Consider the following 21,805-nt stretch of genomic DNA (forward strand, 5'->3'; position numbering starts at 1 on the left):
AGGTAGGAATTTAGCCTAGGCGCCCTGGCTGTCCCGGGAGCATAGGGGGTTATCTAAGACAACTTCCCCCTCTGACGGTTCAGGTACTGTTGGTATGGGATCGGATCAATTCGCTGCTGAAGTTGGCCCCCCCCTATGTCTCCCTTGGCTCCATTAAGTGGCTTCCTTTGGTTCCCCCCCGGGTGAACATATAGGCTTTTTCGGGCCCTGGGTGGATGATGGAAACGCCAGCTGTGGCAAACTTCCGAGGGATGGCAAATAGAGTGTGCTACCCCATTTTCTGAATGTAGCGAAGCACTTGATTCCAATTTATTGGAAGACGTCTAGGATTCCCACTCGGGAAGAGTGGTCTAACGGAGTGAGCGCGGTTCGGGAGGCTGAGGATTGGGTGGCTACCCGTAAGGGAGCTGGGGACCGTTTTCGCAACATTTGGGCGCCCTGGTCTGAATATGTTTCTGACCCGGCTCATGTGCCCTCGAGTCTGGATGTTGCTCTATTAGAGTTAGCAGATCCCACACTTAAAGCCCTGGAGCGTGGGGGGCTTCGACACAATCTGCTGGTGAACCGTAGGTGTCTACGGATGCTGAAGTCTTGGCATGGTGTGCTCGGTGCGGACTTAGGAGATGCTCTTTTCCAACATACAGGTAACCTGGAACTTGTGTCCCTTTCCCCTCTGTCTTTCTTTCCCCCTGCTCTATCCTCCCCCCCTTTTGTTTTCTCTGTGTTTGTTTTGTTTTGTTCACATATGGTTGCTAATTGTGTAACGCCTGTTGAGGGCTGTCAACCCACATGACCCTAGGACCCGCGGGACAGGCCCCAAACTTCAGTGGGGTGCTGGTAGTCCCGTTTAGGTGCGTGGCATTACGCTTTGGTGGCCTTGGTGTGCATGGGGGTGCGGGTCGGTTAGATGGAGGCCGTTGCCCCCCCCCCGCGGACCATGGGGGCATACCCCCTACACGTTGTTCTGGTGGCAGCTCACCTCAGCCCCCCCTTTTTTTCTTCCTCTTTCTTTTTGTGTTTTTCTGCCACCGGTTTTCTGTGGTGATGTTTCTCTCTACATGTGTCTTTGCTCAACATGATCACTATACTGTAATCACTCTACGACCCTGCGCGGTCGATGGTCTTGTGCCTTATACTCTGTTGGGTAGGTCTTGTTATTTGTTGTCTCAAAAATAAATACTGATTATACAAAAAAAATTAAAAAATGTTACGCTACCCCTTTAACCACTTGCTTACTGGGCACTTAAACCCCCCTCCTGCCCAGATCAATTTTTAGCTTTCAGCGCTGATGCACTTTGAATGAAAATTGCGCGGTCATACCCAAATTAAACTTATAATTTTTTCCCACAAATAGAGCTTCTTTTGGTGGTATTTGATCACCTCTGCGGTTTTTATTTTGTTTTGTAATTTAAAAAAAAAAAAAAAAAGACAGAATTAAAAAAAAAAAAAAAAAAAAAAAAATTATATATATATATATATATATATATATATATATATATATATATATATATATATATATATATATATATATATATATATATATATATATATATATATATATATATATATATATATATATATATATATATATATATATATTTTAAATTTTGCAAAAAAGGTAATTTTTCTCCTTCATTGATGGGCACCGATGGGCTGCACTGATGGGCACCAATGGGCTGCACTGATGGGCACCGATAAGGCAGCACTGGTGGGCACTGATAGGTGGCACTGAAAGGCATTGGTAGGTGGCACTGGTGGGCACTGAAAAGTGGCACTGATAGCTGGCAGTGATGGGCACTTATAGGTGGCAGTGATGGGTGGCAATGGGCACTGATCAGCACTGGTAGGTTACACTGATAGGCAGCACTGCTAGGTGGCACTGATTGGCTACACTGGTGGGCATTGATAGGTGGCACTCGTGGGCACTGGCAGGCAGAAATTGTATGCATAGATGAGGCAGATATGCCTCCTTCCTCTTCGGGACCGATGTCCCTTGCACATAGCATGTCAGCATGAGGCAAAAAAAAAATCAGATTACCGAGCTTTCGTTTACATCATGTGATCAGCTGTCATTGGCTGACAGCTGATCACGTGGTAAGGGGCCGGATTCGTCCATTGACGGCCTCCTGGAAATTCAAGTCTGCACTGTAGCCGTCATTCGGCTATAGCGCGGACGCCAAGTGGTTGAATGTGAACGCATCTAACACTGTGAAACAGTAGACATGGTTATACAATGACAATCTAAATACATAAAAAGAAGTGGTAATTGACATCAATAGACAATATAATGAAAATTACAAAACAAAAAAAGTGCATCTTCATTTAGGGCCAGTTCACACCCCACTCGCACAGGCAATGTGCATTTCTGTGCGACTCAGTGTGGTACAATTTTCAGCCTAGTATTTAAATTGGCTGAAATCACAGAAAAAGTAGTGCATGCACTACTTTTTAAACTCGCATGGCACAGAATCAACTGTTTTAACAAAGAAAGTGGGTAAATCCTTCTGGGGCTGAAGTGGTTAAGACCAGTGCACACACTAATGTATGAGAAGGGAGGGCAAAGAAACACAAACTCTGCAGGGAGGGGGGCCTGTCAGCCAGTGTGTGTTGTGTGTATGTGTGTCTCTTGGCTCCCCCTCCCCGGTCAGGCAGTGTAAGGCCCCTTTCACACGGAAGGATAGAATGGTGCTATCGGCACATAACCGCAGGTAATCGCAGTGCACTGCGTCAGCTGCGTTTGGTATGAATCTTGAGGGGGAACTCCACGGAAAATTTCAAATAAAAAAACGGCATGGGTTCCCCCCTCCAGGAGCATACCAGGCCCTTAGGTCTGAAATGGATTTTAAGGGGAACCTCCGTACACCAAAAAAACGGCGTGGGGTCCCCCCAAAAAATCCATACCAGACCCTTATCCAAGCACGCAGCCCGGCCGGTCATGAAAGGGAGTGGGACGAGCGCCCCCCTCCTTAACCGTACCAGGCCGCATGCCCTCAACATGGGGGGGTAGGTGCTTTGGGGCAGGGGGCGCCCAGCAGCCCCCCCACCCCAAAGCACCCTGTCCCCATGTTGATGAGGACAGGGCCTCTTCCCGACAACCCTGGCCGCTGGTTGTCGGGGTCTGTGGGCAGGGAGCTTATCGGAATCCGGGAGCCCCCTTTAATAAGGGGGCCCCCAGATCCCGCCCCCCCAGGTGAATGAGTATGGGGTATCATACCCCTACCTGTTCACCTGGAGGAAAAAAAAAAGTAATTTATTAGTGAGCTCCGGGGGTCTTCTTCCGACTTCTCCACTCTTTCGGGGGGCATTCTGCCGGGGCACCCGCTTTCTTCTTTTAAGCTCTTTTACAAGCGGGTGCCCCTGACTTCTTCGCCATCTTCTCTGTTCTCTTTTTCCGGGGGGGCTCGGTCTTCTGTCGTCTTCTCCCCTCTTCTCCTTTTTCCTTCTGCAGGGCTTCTCCGCTGTCTTCTTGTAGCTCTTTACCAGCGGGGGCCCGGTCTTCTGCGTTGCCTTCTTCCCTCTTCTCTTCATCGATGTGGACACTTCAATTCCTCCCGCTGTAATGCCAGGTGCGCGGCTCGCACGATTTATTTAGGCCTCTTATGACGTCACAGTCCCATCACGCTCTGGGTGGTGATGACATAAGGGGGGCTGATATCACCCGGTGACCCCGCCCCCTTATGCCGTCACCACCCGGAGCATGATGGGACTGTGATGTCATAAAAGGCCTATATAAATCGGTGCGAGTCGCGCACCCAGCATTACAGTGGGAGGAAGCGACGTGTCAACATCGAAGAAGAGAAGAGGGAAGAAGGCAATGCAGAAGACCGGGCCCTCGTTGGTAAAAGAGCTGCAAGAAGACAGCGGGGGCCCCGGGAGAACAGAACAAGATGGCGGTGAAGACCGGGCCCCCCCCGGCAGAAGAGAACAGAGAAGATGGCGAATAAGTCTGGGGCCCCCGCTGGTAAAAGAGCTTAAAAGAAGAAAGCGGGGGCCTCGGCAAAACGCCCCCGACATGCTTTTAACTGCGGCAGAACAGCCGTCCGTGTGAAAGGGGCCTAATTCATTATATTTTATTGCTCTCCCCCCTGGGCAGACTCTTTTTCTCAGGCTGGGTTCACACTGATACGACACGACAGTCATACGACTTTCATCCTTCTTTGCTCTGTGACATCAGTCCTACATTGGTCCTACATCCATACGACTTGAATGAACAGGATACTACTTTAATCTGACTTTGTGATAGTCTGACTTGTTCTTTGACCAATCAAAACAATCCCAGAGTAAGATAAATTAATTTTACTGCTGCTGTAATCACATGTCGGATGTCAGAAGTCGGATGGTAAGGACAAGGCTCCTACTTTGATCCGGCTTCAATGATATTCAATGGGCTGAAGTAGGATCAAAGTCAGACCAAAGTAGTACAGGGAGCATTTTCAACGTCGGACTGACTTATGTCGGACCAGTTAAGACGGCTCTCATAGGGAAACATTGATTTTCACACGTCATGCGACATTAGCTCCCAATGTCGGAGCGTTTGTCGGACCAGTGTGAACCCAGCCTCAATCAGCCTTTTCAAACAATTTGCACCTGCCGGGTCCAAGCTCTGTCATCCACACGTCAGATTCCTGTCAGCCTTAACTCAACATGGTTACGATCCGACGGCCGCGAGAGTTAGACTGTGGCTTCTGTGTGCAGTGAATCCTCCCGGAAGGTGTAGTTGGTAATATTTACTTACACCTAATTGGAGGGCCATATTAGCGAATAAATATTTGTTTGCATAAGCAAAAAACTTACTAGACACCTTGACATTTTCCAAATGTTGTCATGTTACAACCAAACACGTAAATTTTATTGGGATTTTATGCAATAGACCAACACAAGGTGGCACATAATTGTGAAGTGCAAGGAAAATTATAAATGGTTTTCAAAATGTTAAACAAATAAATGTGAAAAAGTGTGGCGTGCATTTGTATTCAGCCCCCTTTACTCTGATACCCCTAACTAAAATCTAGTGGAACGAATAGCCTTCAGTAGTCACCTAATTAGTAAATAGAGTTCACATGTGTGTAATTTAATCTCAGTATAAATACAGCTGCTCTGTGAAGCCCTCAGAGGTTTGTTAGAGAGAACAAACAGCATCACGAAGGCCAAGAACACACCAGACAGGCCAGGGATAAAGTTGTGAAGTTTGAAGCAGTGTTAGGTGATAAAAAAAATATCCGAAGAGTTGAACATCTCAGAGCACTGTTCAATACATCATTTGAATGGAAAGAGTATGGCACAAATGCTAACCTGCCAAGACATGGCTGTCCGCCTAAACTGACAGGCTGGGCAAGGAGAGCATTAATCAGAAAAGCAGCCAAGAGGCCCATGGTAACACTGGAGGAGCTGCAGAGATCCACAGCTCAGGTGGGAGAATCTGTCCACAGGACAACTATTAGTGGTGCACTTCACAGATCTGGCCTTTATGTAAGAGTGGCAAGAAGAAATCCATAAGAAGTCCCATTTGAAGTTTGCGAGAAGCCATGTGGGGAACACAGCAAACATGTGGAAGAATGTGCTCTGGTCAGATGAGACCAAAATTGAACTGAAAAAACGCTATGTGTGGCAGAAAATTAACACTGCACATCACCCTGAACACACCCTCCCCACCGTGAAACATGGTGGTGGCAGCATCATATTGTGGGGATGCTTTTCTTCAGCAGGGACAGGAAAGCTGACCAGAGTTGATGGGAAGATGGATGGAGCCAAATACCCAGGCAATCTTAGAAGAAAACCTGTTAGAGTCTGCAAAAGACTTGAGACTGGGGCGGAGGTTCACCTTCCAGCAGGACAACAACCCTAAACATACAGTTAGAGCTACAATGGAATGGTTTAGCTCAAAAGCATGTTCATGGGTTAGAATGGCCCAGTCAAAGTCAATACCTAAATCCATTTGAGAATATGTGGCAAGGTTTGAAAATTGTTGTTCACAGATCCAATCAGACAGGGCTTGAGCTATTTTTCAAAGAAAAATGGGCATAAATGTCACTCTAGATGTGCACACACACACACACACACACACACACACACACACACAGAAAAGGAAATTGCACACATCTAGTGCATTACCAGAGATAATTTAATAATATATATATTTTTTTTGTATAAAATTGGGTACTCAAAATGCAACTGACAAAAAGCCATAGACACAGTGCATGTACATGCACGGAACACAGGGTATAGCCGTCCCGGCCAGGAAAACACATTGATTGTTGCTAGTGGCCAACTTGTTAGCTCTGAAGGGCTTGTAAACATATAGGAGTAGTCTTAATGGATCGTGTTTTTTTCCTAATCATTCAATCATATCATAAAGATAGTTTCAGTTTAACCACTTCCCTACCGGCACATTGTAAAATGACAATGACAGGAACCTTTCATCCATGCAGCCCATTCCCTGTCAGGGTAAAAAGCCAATGAAAATGTTTCTTTACCAAGTGACTGTATGTGGCCAATCACAGCTGGTCACATGCACTGTCTTTGTGCACGCCGCTCGTGTAGACCCCTAGGGGCACACAGCGTGGCGATCAGGGATGAGGCATCTCTGACACAGCCCATCCCCGATCAGGGTAAAAAGCCAATGAAATTGTCTATTTACCACGTGACCGTCGGTGTCCAGTCAAAGGCGGTCACAAATGTCAACAAACCGCGGTAACTAGCTGTTACCGGGCTTTCCTCGTCACACACTGAGGAGTAGATTGCTGTAACAGCTAGTTACCACTTATAGTGTAAAGTAAAACACACAGATTGCCCAGTAATAAAGAGTATCTGTCACAAGCTCATCAGAGTACCCACGTACCTATCTGCAGCCCATCAGAGTACCCGAGCACCTGTCTCCAGCCCAGAGTACATATTTGTAGCCCATCAGAATATACGTTGGGGTGCTTGCTTTCCAAAATGGGGTCATTTTGTGGGCTTTTCCATTGTCCTGGTGCCCAGGGCCTTCAAAAGTGTGATAGGTTAATGGTGCTCCCTGCAAAAAGTTGTTAATTTAGAAAAAAATTCTAACGTATTGAATGTACATAGCAAAAATTACACCCCAAAATACATTTTGCTACTTCCCCTTAGTATGGCTATACCATATGTGAGACTTTTTCACAGCCTGGCCACATACAGAGGTCCAACATGCAAGGAGCACCGTCAGGCTTTCTAGGGGCATAAATTACATATCTAATTTCCTAACTACCTATCACATTTTTGAAGCCCTGGAGCACAAGGACAGTGGAATTGCCCACAAAATGACCCCATTTTGGAAAGCAAACACCCCAATGTATATTCTGTGAGGCATCACGAGTCTTTTGAACATGTCATTTTTTTCCCACTAGTTTTTTTGAAAAATTTGGAAAGAAAATTAGTCCATAGTTCCATTCCTCTAATGCTGGTATCCACACAGTACCCCAAACAAATTGCTCCAAACAGAGCATTACTCACCCAGCCAACCTCCGCCTCTTTCAGAGAACATGCCCACCGCTGGGGAGAGGCCTGGGCTGGCCCTTCTTCCTGGAGTTCTTTCAGCCACTGGAGAGAAGACAGGATGACTGGGCTCAGTCTGTCATGCTGTTGGGGATCTGGGCCAACTGCCCAGCATCCCTGGGGTATACAAGTGGAGACTGAAGTCCCATCCACTTATGGTAGGTGAAAATCCCCCAGTGCTTGCAAAGCAAGGCTGACATCCTCTTGTCTCAGTGTCGCACCATTTTCTGGGGTTGTGTCAGTGAAGACCGAAGTCCCATTCACTACCACAGGAACTCCCTCTTCTGTTAGTTGAGAGCAGAGGCCCGCGGCACTCTGCTCTGTTGCCAGCTCTTCTGCTGGGTTGCTGTAGAGAGTAGAGACTGCAGTCCCATCCACCGATATCAGCTTAAGCTGCAGTTGTGTGCAGTGGCCAGTAGCATCATGCCCTGCTGCCAGTGATTCAGCTGGGAGTAAAAGCTTTACGACCTCAGCTTGTTGCTGGAGAGAGGGGCCAACTGCCCCGGCTCCCTGGAACTCCACAGTTGTTTCCGGTGCTGGGCAGAGGTTGGTTGCACTCTGCCCTGTTGCCAGCACTTCTGCTGGGGATTCCACACCATATTACATAGTTACATAGTTAGTCAGGTTGAAAAAAGACACAAGTCCATCCAGTTCAACCACAAAAAAATAAACAAACAAACAAAATAAAAAACACAGTACAATCCCATACACCCAACTCCATACCCACAGTTGATCCAGAGGAAGGCAAAAAACTCCAGCAAAGCATGATCCAATTTGCTACAGCAGGGGAAAAAATTCCTTCCTGATCCCCCGAGAGGCAATCGGATTATCCCTGGATCAACTTTACCTACAAATCTTAGTACTCAGTTATATTCTGTACATTTAGGAAAGAATCCAGGCCTTTCTTAAAGCAATCTACTGAGCTGGCCAGAACCACCTCTGGAGGGAGTCTGTTCCACATTTTCACAGCTCTTACCGTTAAAAAACCTTTCTGTATTTGGAGGTGAAATCTCTTTTCCTCTAGACGTAAAGAGTGCCCCCTTGTCCTCAGTGTTGACCGTAAAGTGAATAACTCAACACCAAGTTCACTGTATGGACCTCTTATATATTGTGACAGGAAGTTAGGTAAATCTGTGGGTGTTGTCACAGATGGGAGATACATTTCTACCTTGTTTAGACAATACACCAATTGTTATTAGGCGTCGGCTGCAGAAGTAGCCAGAAAAGGTTGAAGGGCGTTGGAAAACTTCAGCTGTTTAGAATTAGGCAATTAAGGCCTCTAAGTAATCTAGAGGATTACCACAAATTGCTGCATTCTGAGGCTTTGTGAGTAAGGAGAGCAGTAGCTCAAAGTCTTCTGAGGAGGTGAGGTGGTGATTGATTTTTCTGTGTGATAAAAATCAAAAAGAGACTATTGTTTTTCTGCTGTATAACCAGCAGTGTCTGCCCAGCACTAGGCTGTGCCAGACTCCCTAGATAGGTTCCTGTGTGGTGAAGGTAGACGCCTCAAGTGGCCAGGGTTTATTTTATGTTTGATTTTGTTTATGCCGTTTGGATGCTTGCACTAGTTTCCAGCAAGATGGAAGAATAAACCCAAATCTTTGTTTTCAACCGTCTTTGACTGCCTGTCTGTATAAATTCAGTGTGTAGTGAACCCATCCAGGGGGTCACACACCCCGCTACCGAGCTAACCCCTTACAATATGCTCTGGTTAACTGTTGGGGAGGGAAAATGGCTGCTTCTCCTCCCTGCATCTCTGAAATCCACTGGGAAAGAGGAACCATCACCATCTCACCAAAACTGCCACGAGGTAGAGAAGGGGTCTGCAGGACTCTGTCCTGCTGCCAGTACATGAGCAGGTGATGCATAATCCATAACATCCTCTGAACAGTCCATTAAGTCCATACATTCTGTAATCTGTGGCTGGGGAGATGAGCCAACTGCCCTAGGTCCCTGGAACTCCACATCATTCCATTCGGCTTTAGGGATGGCAATCTCCAGATTTTCCAATGCCGATCCTTCAGCCAGGAATTCAGAGTTGTCAACTGGTATTTCCTGATAGTCCCAGGCAAAGGGAGTCCCACCCTGATTCTAGCAGCTGATTCTAGCAGCTGTCTGTAGGCGATATCCAGTTCCCATTCCTGAACAGCCAGAAACTCCAAATCTTTCTCTGCCCAGTGCCCTTCCGAGACATTCAGTTTTCGCTCTCTGTGCTCCATTATTTCCTCCAAACGCCACTCCCGATCACTCCCAAAGTCAGGGTCACTGGACAGCCTCCAATACAACAATCCCAGGCCATCATAGTCAATTCCTTCCGTGGGGCGGTCATCCGCTGACCACGGGCACTCTTGGGCTACATACCACCGGAGGGCTCTGTAGCTCTCGTCCAACCGCATCTCTGCCTGGATCAGCCTGCTTAAACTCAGCTGTTCACTCCTGCTTTGGTTGTTCCCCCAATAATGGCATTTGTACATCATACTGCGACCAGTACCTTACATAGATGGAAAATAGCACCTTTCCCTGGTGTTGCTGCTCAAGAGCTAGTGCTTTCTTCCAGAGTTCGCAGTGAATCGAATCAGACCATCCCAGCAGCACCTCCTCTGAAACTGGAGTCAACCCGTCTGGGGTCTCCTCCTGTGTTAGTCTCCTGCCAAAAGGGGAGAGATGTAACGGGAGGGCCCGTGGAACCCAGAAGGCATAGGATGACTGAGAAATTATATCTTGATGATTATCCACAATATATTCCAGGATATCTGTAAAGGACTAATTATGGTTTGTCGATTCTGAACTCAACAGGTTAATTGTAGGACATTCTCGGGGTGCAGTGGATATACCGGGATGATGCCTGCACCTAGAGGCATCATCCCAGTATGAAAATTTTCCAGCAGGCAATTTCCTTTGTAGCAGTGACTATAGGGGCTAAATAACCACTCAATCACTTCTGGGGGTGGAGGAAGGTGGTCCCACAAGCTCTCTGTTCTGGGCAGCTGATGCCGCTGGTTGCATCGGTTCCCGGGCTCCGCAATAGGATGCTGGAGCAAGGGAAGCGATGCAACCGGTGACATCGACTGCCCAGAACAGAGAGGAACTGATATTGTCCCTCTCTCTCTGAAGCCCTGGAAACCGGGAGCGACGAGTATGCTGTCACTTCCGGTTCCGCCTCTTTGTTTACCTGGCCATTAGTGGGCAGGAAAGCAGCCGATAAAACAGATCTGTGACTGCAGGCCAGAGGAGAGATTTGGATCTCTCAATAAGGAGGACTTGTCATGGCCCCTGCTGTCACAAGGGATGTTGTTCATCCTTTGTGATGGTAATAAAGTTGATCCAAAAAAAAAAAAGTGTAAAAAAGTTTTATATAAACCACACATGAGGTATTGTAACAAACAGAGCGAGAGCAATAATTCTAGCATCAGACCAACCTCCTGTGTACAGTGGGGGAAATAAGTATTTGATCCCCTGCAGATTTTGTAAATTTGCCCACTTACAAAGAAATGAAGAGTCTATACTTAGGTGTATTTTAAATGAGAGGAGTGATCAGTGAGTAAAAAACAGAGTTACTTACCGGTAACGTCCTGTTTCAGGAGTCTTTCAGGACAGCCAAGAGTACCTCCGGCCAACTGGAGAGACACAAGAACACGTCATACAAAACTTTTATCTTACCTGACAGTCTCATGTGATGAGTTCTCAGATATCCGATAACCTGGGTGGGTACCGGTGCTGTCCTAAAAAAGGACGTTACCGGTAAGTAACGCAGATTTTCCCTAGTCCGTCTTTCAGGACAGCCACCTTAGAGAGGATAAGCGAGCACCTTACCTTAGGGTGGAACTACTGCCTGCAGTACTTTACGACCAAAGGCCTGGTCTTTGGCTGACAGCAGGTCCAATCTTCACAAACGTGTTAAAGCTGGACCACGTTGAAGCCCTACAAATCTGCTCTGGAGAAGCACCAGCCCACTCTGCTTGACAAGTCACCACTGCCCTGGTGGAATGTGCCCTGATCCCATCCGGGGCTCCAACCCCCCCCCCCCATAAGCTTGAATAATAGCTGACCTTAACCATCTGGCAATAGTGCGTCTGGAGGCTCTGGACCCCTTCCTACCCCCAGAAAACAAAACAAAAAAGGAAACCGACTTTCTAAATTTCACCTCCTAACGTTCAAATTATGAAAAGTACGTTCCTGTTCCCTCACAGGATTTGAACAGAAAGTAGGCAAAATTATTTCTTGGCCTCTGTGAAACATCGAGGCCACTTTTGACAAAAAGGCCGGATCCGTATTAAAAAATCACACAATCCGGAAAAACCTGAAAAAAGGGAGCCCTAATAGAGAGGGCTTCGAGTTCACTCACTCGCCTTGCCATAGTGATTGCCACCAAAAACATAGTTTTGAGGGTGATCAATTTTACCATGCAAGACGCCAACAGCTCAAAAGGTTCCCCTGTGGGGCCTGTAAAACTAAAGAAAGGTCCCACACTGGAAAGGAGATTCTGACTGGCCGTTGTCTGCTTAAGGCTTTAAAAAACCTTACTATCCACGGATCTATCGCTACCTGTTTCTCCAGGAAAGCGCTCAAAGTGGATACCTGTCCTTTCAAAGTGCTAAGCGCTAAACCTTTGTCTGCCCCAGACTGCAGAAATTCTAGCACTGCTACAGAACTGCGTATGTCAAAAGAGCTTTCTGAGCACCAACTATTGAAACGTTTCCAAACCTTCAGATAGATAACCTGTGTCTTGTTTTTCCTGCAGCTTAGGAGAATCGCGACTAGACGATCAGAGAAACCCTTGCCCCTCAGCAATTCCTCCTCAAAGCCAAGCTGGAAGGTTCCACCTGTCCACGTGAGGACAGCAGATTGGACCCTGAGTAAGAAGATTGTCCTGAGCTGGTAGAATCCAGGGGGGTTCTACAGCCAGGCTCTTCAGGATGGAGAACCACGGTCTCCTGGGCCAATGTGGGGCAATCAAAATGAGGGTTGTATTCTCTATCTGGAACTTCCTCAACACTGCTGGAATTGGCATCGGAGGGGGGAAAGCATAGCACCTGGAGAACGCATAGGTCTGAGCCAGTGCATTGATTCCCAACACCCCGTCCCATCTGCTCAGGGAAAAGAAGATATCTGCTTTGGCATTTTGCCTTGAGGCAAAGAGGTCCATACATGGTACCCGCCACCTTTGGACTACCATGTTGAAAACTTCCTGGTTCAAGACCCAGTCGCCTTTCCTCAGCGTTGTTCTGCTGAGGAAATCCGCTACCTGGTTCTGTTCTCCCTTCAAATGTATTGCCGATAGGGACAGAATGTTGACCTTGGCCCATCTGAGGATGACCTCTGCCAGAACCCACAGGGAGCAACTTTTTGTACCCCCTTGCCGGTTGATGTAGGCCACCACTGGGGAGTTGTCCGACCGCAATCGCACGTGCTGACCTTGAAGTTCCTCCTGAAAGGATCTGAGTGCCAGTGCTACTGTCCTCAGCTCTCTCCAATTGGAGGACCTCTCTGAATCCTCTCTCCCCCAGGTACCCTGTACCATCCGGGGACCTATGTGCGATCCCCAACCTGTGCCGCTCGCATCGGTCGTTACAGTCCTGGAGACCGGCAGGATCCACTCGAGCCCCTGACTTGGTACCGAAATCAGGGAATCCAAGTCCCAGACCTTCAGAATAAACAGCTGAAGAGGGCGAAAATGCAGCCCCGCCCACTGAACTGCCGGGAGCATGGATGTCAGTAAGCCCAAGGCTGACATAGCCTTTCTTACTGAAACCTGACAGCTGCCCTGAAGAAGCAACATTGCTTTGTTTACCTTCAAGACCTTCTCTGGGGGAAGGAAGACTCTTTGAATTGCTGAATCCAACACATACAGTAGGTGACCGCGATATTGTGTCAATCTCGCTCCATTTCTCGGCAAGATTGACCACCTACGAGCCCCATCGTGGGAGCCAGCGACGAGCTGGCTCACCGCGATGGGAAAAAGCCGACATAGAAGCGACGGGGATCCGACTTGGATTCCTGCCAATTCTAGCTGCGGCGTTTTGTATGAATCATGAGGGGGAACTCTACGCCAAATATTAAATAAAAAAAGGGCATGGATTCCCCCCAGGAGCATACCAGGCCCTTAGGTCTGGTATGGATTGTAAGGCACGCCGCCCGGCCAGTCAGAAAAGGAGTGGGGACGAGCGAGCGCCCCCCCCCTCCTGAGCCGTACCAGGCCGCATGCTCTCAACATGGGGGGGATGGGTGCTCTGGGGCAGGGGGGCGCCCCCCCCACCCCAAAGCACCCTGTCCCCATGTTGATAAGGACAGGGCCTCTTCCCGACAACCATGGCCGTTGGTTGTCGGGGTCTGCGGGCGGGGGGCTTATCGGAATCTGGGGGCCCCCAGATACCGGCCCCACACCCTAGGAGAATGAGTATGGGGTACCCCTACCCATTCACCTGGAGGAAAAGTGTCAATAAAATAAACACACAACACAGGGTTTTAAAATAATTTATTAGTCAGCATCGGGGGTCTTCTCCGCTCTCCGGGGGGGTCTTCTTCCATCTTCTCCGCTGTCCGGTGTCGTCTTGGCCTTCAAAGTCCTTCTTTTGGGGGTATTTTTCTTTATTCTTGGTGCTCCCCGGTTCTTCTCCTGCTCACTCTCTGGGGCTGGCCACCGCCATCTTCTTTAAAGATCTCTTACTAGCGGCGGCCAGCCCGGTCTTGTTTGCTGCTTTGCTTGTTTTCTTTTCTTCCGATGTTGACTTGACGCTCCCTCCCACTGTAATGCCGGGTGTGCGGTGATTTATATAGGCCTCTTATGACATCACAGACCCACAGAGCATGCTGTGACGTCATAAGAGGCCTATATAAATCGCTGCACACCCGGCATTACAGCGGGAGGGAGCGTCGAGTCAACATCGGAAGAAAAGAAGAAGGCAGAAGGCGGCAAAGAAGACAGGACTCGGCTAGTAAGAGAGCTTCAAAGAAGATAGCGGCGGCCAGCCCCGAAGAAGGCACCGGAGAGCGAGCGGGAGAAGACCCGGGGAGCGCCGAGACGACACCGGAGAGCAGAAAAGACCCCCTGCCCCAGAGCACCCACACCCACCAGGCATGGGGCCTGGTACGGCTCAGGAGGGGGGGGGGGGGCGCTCGCTCATCCCCACTCCTTTCCTGACCGGCCGGGTGGCGTGCTCGGATACGGGTCTGGTATGGATTGTGGGGGAACCCCCACGCTGTGTTTTCTGGCGTAGGGGTTCTCCTTACAATCCATACCGGACCTAAGGGCCTGGTATGCTCCTGGGGGGGGGGTACACATGCCATTTTTTTTATTTAAAATTTGGCGTGGAGTTCCCCCTCATGATTCATACCAAACGCGGCGGCTAGAATTGGCAGGGGTCCAAGTCGGATCCTCGTCGCTTCTATGTCGCGCTCGCTGGAAAGTGCTTTTCCTATTCCAGCGAGTGCGAGATGTCGGCACTCTGTGGCCGAGAATCAGCGCAATGCCGTCGTGCTGGAAACACATTCTCGGTGACAGGTACTGTAGCCTAGGAAGGTGACTCTCCGGGATGGAACTAAGCTGGACTTCTCTAGGTTTAAGAGCCATCCCAAACTTTCCAGAGATGTCCCTTACTACCTGAAAATCCCGGGACAACTGCTCCGGAGATTGGGCAAACAGGAGAAGGTCGTCTAGGTACGCGACTACTGAGACTGCCTTGGGTCGCAGGAACGCCAGGACTTCCACCATCACTTTGGTGAAGATGTGGGGGGAAGATGATAGACCAAAGAGGAGAGCTCTGAACTGAAGATGGAGCACCCCTTCCCCGGTTTTTACTGCCAGCCTGAGGAACTTCTGGTGGTCCTCTGCTATGGAAATGTGCAGATATGCATCTTTCAGATCGATCGATCGATGCCTTGAAGCAGTTTGGTGGAAGAAGCGCTTTCACCGAGTAAATCAAGTCCATACGGAATCTCCTGTAGGTTACTGAGACATTCAGAGGCTTCAGGTTCAGGATGAGTCTGAATTTTCCCGAAGGCTTGCGGACCACAAAGATGTGGGAATAGAAGCCTCTGCCTGTCTCTAGAATTGGGACCCGGACTACCACCTCCTGTTCTTCCAACTCTTGTAGGGAGGAAAGAAGAGCCGAAGATTTTTCTACACACCTTGGTAGGTCAGTGACCAAGAGTCTGAGTGGGGGAGGATTTAAAAACTCCAACTGATATCCTCTTCTGATGATCCCCAACACAAACTGATTGGAGATGATCATCTCCCGCTGTGGGAGGAAGGCCCCAACCTTTCTCCCACCGTGACCTTGTCACTGGGTCTTTATGGGCTGTTCAGGAAGACGAAAAATTGCCCCCCCCCTCACTCTTTTCCCTTCTGTCCCCAAACTCTCTTTTGGTGATCAGCTTTAGGGGCTTCCGACTTCCTTCAAGGTCGAAATGTATTTTTTGACTGTTCCACAAACTTCTTTTTAATGGGAAACACCTTATTCTTGTCGGCCGTCCGATCCAAGATGGCCTCCAGACCAGGTCCAAACAATAAATCCCCTGTAAGAGGAATACCACAGAGCTTTACTTTGGATGCACTGTCCCCCTGCCACGTTTTAAGCCACAAGGCTCTCCTTGCCGAATTGGTCAGGGCTGCGGATCTTGCGGACATGCGCACAGATTCCAATGAAGCGCCCGCCAGGTAAGCCACCCCTTTGAGCAGCATGGGAAAAGAAGAGAAAATAGTCTCCTATGCTGTTCCTGCTTCAATATGTGCCTTAATTTGAATAAGCCAGTACTCCATATTGCGGGCCACTACAGTGGCTGCCATAGTGGGTTTAAGGTTCCCCTGTGATGAGTCCTAGGACTTCAAGCGTGAATCCATCCTCTTATCCATGGGGTCGGAAAGCACCCCCCATGTCCTCGAAGGCCAGATCCGTATGTCTGTAAACCTGGGAAAAGGCAGCATCTAGTCTAGGAGACTTATTCCAGACAAGAGTTTCCTCCTCCGCAAAGGGAAACCTTCTTTTCGAAGCCTTCGCGAAGAAAGGGTTCCTTTCAGGATCTTGCCATTCTCTCTTGATGGCATCGACCAAAACATTATGGACTGGGAACACCCTCTTCTTCTGTTCCCCCAAGCCCCTGTACATCTGATCGTGCAGTGACAACGCCTTCTTTTCCTCCTGAATTCCTAAAGTGGTGTCGATGGCTCCTAAGAGATCCTCCACTTCCTCAAGGGAAAGTTTGTACCGCAAGGTCTTTGTGGACTCCCCGTCCACCCCCTCTGTATCCGATTCTCCCTGAGAATCTGAAAACGGTGCTGCCTGCTTCATCCTCAATTTCCTCTCCGGAACCTTCCGGCTTCTCACCACTACTAGGGAGAACCTACGTTAGGTTGGGTGAAACACCTTGCTGCGCTGGTGGTGGGTTGCTCTGGGGCTGGGGCAACTGGAAAACAGTACCTGAAAAGTGCTCGAAAGCTCCTTAACTGACGCCGCCAGATCCACCCCCTGCTCTGCTGTCTGTTGTCTTATTAGCCCCTCAATACACTCCCTACACTCGCCCAGGAATCCCTGTTCTGCATACGGGACACTTCTTCCTAGACCCCTGGAGCGATTTACTCGTGGCTTTCTGAAACAAAAAGAGAGAGGAAGGTAGCAGCATAAGTTAGGGCCCACCAGCGCTACTATCAAGGATCACCGGGAGTGCCCCCCCCAGGACCAACCACCACCAGGGTCCCAGATGCACTCCTCTCTCCACTGACCACCAGGAAGGGAACAACACCCGTGGAGCTAATGGGGAACAGGTAAGGGAACACCACCCCAGGGTTCCAAATACCTTAGAGTGGCTGGTGCTGTTCTCCCCCTGAGCTGCCTTTGAAGCCTCTGCCTCCGACATTTTCCGTTTTGAGGACAAGTGGTCACTGGCCTCCAGAACGCTGCCACCCCAGCTATAGGAAAAGCCGCACCAGCCGAGCGTCTGGTCTGTTTTCTAGGCCACGTCCGGAACCGGAAGACGCAGACTTTGGTGGGAAGTGCCCGCCCCCAACCGTAACTGACTTCGCCCGTCATCCGGTCCGGCCTCCACGCTGGCTGCTAACGCAGGGGGGATCTGGAACACTACCCACAGCGCCCCCCCTGGGCAAAAGAAACGCGGACCTCCCAGCTTACATCTTTCCCCAAAGAGACGCTGAGATGCACAGCATGCGACCATACAGGTAAACTGGCTCTCTAGCCGACCCGGCCGCGATTAAACACAAAGAGGGAGAGAGATCCTCGGCCCCTCCTGGCCACCCTCTCCGGAAGCACTGCCTCAGCCTCCCCAGCCATTCTGCCCCCGGTTCCATAGCGGTGTATCCCCACCGGAGGAAACACCATAACTGAGGGGCTGGTGGGAGGATGAGGCTTAAATCTTGTAATGGAAGGCGGTGTTTCCTGAGAGGGGAGGAGCCGGGAAAAACGGACTAGGGAAATAAATGATTCCCAAGCAAAACATGATTTAATACTTGGAAGAAAAATGCTGACTATGACCCAAGAACACCACCCCTACAGTCAAGCACGAAGGTGGAAACTGTGGGCCAGATTCACAAAAAACTCCGGCGGTGTAACGTATCGTCTTTACGTTACACCGCCGCAAGTTTTCAGCGTAAGTGCCTGATTATCCATGCACTTACCTGTAAACTTGCGGCGGTGTATCGTAAAGACGTCCGGCGCAAGCCCGCCTAATTCAAATGGGGCGTGTACCATTTAAATTAGGCGCTCTCCCGCGCCGGACGTACTGCGCATGCTCCGTTTTGAAATTCCCGCCGTGCTTTGCGCGAAGTGACGTAATTTTTTAGAACGGTGACGTGCGTAACGTACATTCGTATTCCCGGACGTCTTACGCCAAAAAAAAATAGAAATTCGACCCGGGAACGACGGCCATACTTTAACATGGCTCGTCTAAAGTTAAGCCATGTTAAAGCAGGCTTAACTTTGCGATGGGAAAAAATTACTAGCGACGACGTAACGAACGCGAAAACCTTCGTGGATTGCAGTAAAACCTCATTTGCATACCCGACGCAGGAAAACGACGTGAACTCCACCCAGCGGCGGCCGAAGTATTGCATCCTAAGATCCGACGGTGTAAGTCAATTACACCTGTCGGATCTTAGGGCTATCTATGCGGAACTGATTCTATGAATCAGCCGCATAGATACGACGGTGTATCAGGAGATACGCCGTCGTATCTCTTCTGTGAATCTGGCCCATTATGCTTTAAGGACGTTTTTTTGCTAAAAGGTACTATAACAGGAGGGCCTGTGGAACCCAGAAGCTATTGAAAAAGTATGAGATACCCTTGTTTCAGCTTCCCCGGACCATCTTATGTCTAAAATCATCCTATGTCCACTAGGGGCATAGGATGACTGAGAAATTATATCTTGGACTACTTAAGATGGGACAGTAATGTAATTAACCACAATATATTCCAGGATATCTGTAAAGGACTAATTACTGTTTGTTGATTCTGAACTCAACATGTTCATTGAAATATGTTTCAATGGCTGCCTGTGTAATGTAAATTGAGTCCAGGCTAATTCTAAAACCTTTTTATGGTGGCTTGTGGTAATTAAGTCTGCTACTGTGGTGATGTGGATTGGAGCTTGTTAGACAGTCTGGCTTTCTATTATGGGATGTTTAAGTGTCTTGCTGTGAGGAAAGGGGGGGGGGGGTCACTCCAGCAACCCCCCCTGTTAAGACTGTTTACTGAAGGAGAAGTTTGAATACACCTGACCTGTATCACCCTTGTCATTGGACAGTTTAACCCACCCTGTTTCCCAAGGGTGAGAGGGAAGTGTTTTGAAGAGAAATATGTTACCATGTGCTTGCAATAAAGATTCATTCCCTGTTTGGAACCTGAAAACAGTTGTGTCTCGTTAATGGGGGGGAATTATTCTTATGGGTCTTGTTCGCCTGACTATGGAGTGTCGGTAGCTGCGTAATGTTGGGAAAGGGAATATCCTAAACGGCTTTAACCCCTTTCGTATTTGGGGTGCTGTTACAGGTACAGACCGACTTTGCTGCATTGATGGGCCAATGGACGGAGCCATGTATTGTAAAATCTTGGCTGAGAACCTTCTTCTATCAGACAGAACGCTGAAGATGGGCCATAGATGGGTCTTTTGGCATGACAATGACCCAAAACATACCGCCAAGGCAACAAGGAAGTGTCCCAAGACCTTAATTTATGGAGGGAGCTGAAAATTTGAGTTTCCAAGCGACAGACAAAAAAACTCAAAAGTGAAATATTCCTTTAACCACTTAAGCCCCGGACCAATATGCTGGCTAAAGACCCAAGGTGTTTTTACAGTTCGGGACTGCGTCGCTTTAACAGACAATTGTGCGGTCGTGCGACGTGGCTCCCACACAAATTTGGCGTCCTTTTTTCCCCCACAAATAAAGCTTTCTTTTGGTGGTATTTGATCACATCTGCGGTTTTTAGTTTTTGCGCTATAAACAAAAATAGAGCGACAATTTTGAAAAAAATGCAATATCTTTTACTTTTTGCTATAATAAATATCCCCCAAAAACATATATATTTTTTTTCCCTCAGTTTAGGCCGATACGTATTCTTCTACCTATTTTTGGTAAAAAAAAAAAATCTCAATAATCGTTTATCGGTTGGTTTGCGCAAAATTTATAGCGTTTACAAAATAGGGGATAGTTTTATTGCATTTTAATTTTTTTTACTACTAATGGCGGCGATCAGCGATTTTTTTCGTGACTGCGACATTATGGCGGACACTTCGGACAATTTTGACACATTTTTGGGACCATTGTCATTTTCACAGCAAAAAATGCATTTAAATTGCATTCTTTATTGTGAAAATGACAGTTGCAGTTTGGGAGTTAACCACAGGGGGCGCTGTAGGAGTTAGGGTTCACTGTGTGAGTGTTTACAACTGTAGGGGGGGTGTGGCTGTGATGTCATCGATCGTGTCCACCCTATAAAGGGGATGACGCGATCGATACGCCGCCACAGTGAAGCACGGGGAAGCCGTGTTTACACACGGCTCTCCCCGTTCTTCAGCTCCGGGGACCGATCGCCGCACTCGAGCGGCGATCAGGTCCACGGGACCCGCGGTCCCGGAGCTTCGGACTGGGTCGCAGGAGCGCGCCACGGGCACGCGCCCGCGACCCACGGCTGGGTACAAGTACAGGACATATATATGTGCTTGTGCCCAGCCGTGCCATTCTGCCGACGTATATGTGCAGGAGGCGGTCCTTAAGTGGTTAAATATCGTGCCTGGGGGGGGTCTATAGTATGCCTGTAAAGTGGCGCGTGTTTCCCGTGCTTAGAACTGTCCCTGCACAAAATTAAATTTCTAAAGGAATAAAAGTCATTTAAAACTGCTTGCGGCTTTAATGTAATGTCTGGTCCCGGCAATATGGATGAAAATCATTGAGAAAAACAGCATGGGTAAAACCACCCCCCCCCCCCCCCCCATTTGGGTCTTGTATGGATATTAAGGGAAACCCTGCACCCAAAAAAAAAAATACACAAAAAAATCACTGGCGCTAAACGAGGATGATAGTAACCCTAATGTAAGAACTGTAACTAGTATGTAGGGTGTGAAGTAGATAGTCCAGCCCTGCGAGAATCGTGGTACCCGGAAGTACCAAAAATACAGAAAATACACCAAAAATCCACGCTCATGAGCATCTACAGTTCATAATAGACCCAGTATTTTTGGGAGAGGATAAAAGTTTCAAATAAAATATTTCAAATAAAATAAAATACACCAAAAAAAAAAAAAAAAAAAAAGGAAAGGTGTGGGGCCCCCAGGCCCTATATACTCTGAACAGCAGTACACAGGCGGTGCAAACAAGACAGGGACTCTATGTTTGTTCTTAAGTAGAATCTGTTTGTAATTTTGAACTGGTACATTTTTAAAATGTAGCTCCAGCCAAAAAATCAATTTTTAAGCTTTTTGGAAAACATAGGGAAGGGTTATCACCCCTGTAACATGTGTTTTGCTGTCTGTGCACCTGTTCAGAAGATTTCACCTCACTTTCTGTCCCATAAACAATTGGATTTTGAATTTTTTTTTTATTTTTAGGGAAATAAGGATTGGTGATAAAGCATCAGTGGAGAGGAGACACCTTTTTTCCAATATTAACTCTTACAGGAGAGAATTTCCCTTCCTAGGGGTAGATCTCCTCTCACTTCCTGTTGTCTCCCTCCGTTTGTATGTAGGAGTCGTTTTGTAAGTCGGATGTTTGAAAGTAGGGGCCTGCCCTATGTACTCTGCAGAAATTTGGTCCTTAGGTGTTTGTGTTGCCACAACACTGTAAGCCCT

General features: G+C 48.2%; 1 protein-coding gene across 9 annotated transcripts in view; it reads right to left on the reverse strand.

The window, feature by feature from the left end:
* The window catches only part of PIGM (phosphatidylinositol glycan anchor biosynthesis class M), a 564,607-nt gene that overhangs the window by 461,593 nt on the left and 81,209 nt on the right, over positions 1–21,805 (reverse strand). Inside the window, exon 1 of one of the 9 annotated variants that reach the window (XM_040353410.1) lies at positions 11,075–11,120. The exons of 7 other annotated variants lie outside the window; for them this stretch is intronic. The gene's annotated coding sequence lies outside the window, so the exon portion shown is untranslated. Of the gene's footprint in view, positions 1–6,838; positions 6,935–11,074; positions 11,121–21,805 lie in introns of those variants that run through there. One more of the 9 variants, XM_040353412.1, reaches the window with a different exon arrangement.

Source organism: Rana temporaria, chromosome 5, assembly GCF_905171775.1.
Source record: "Rana temporaria chromosome 5, aRanTem1.1, whole genome shotgun sequence".
Classification (NCBI taxonomy): domain Eukaryota; kingdom Metazoa; phylum Chordata; class Amphibia; order Anura; family Ranidae; genus Rana; species Rana temporaria.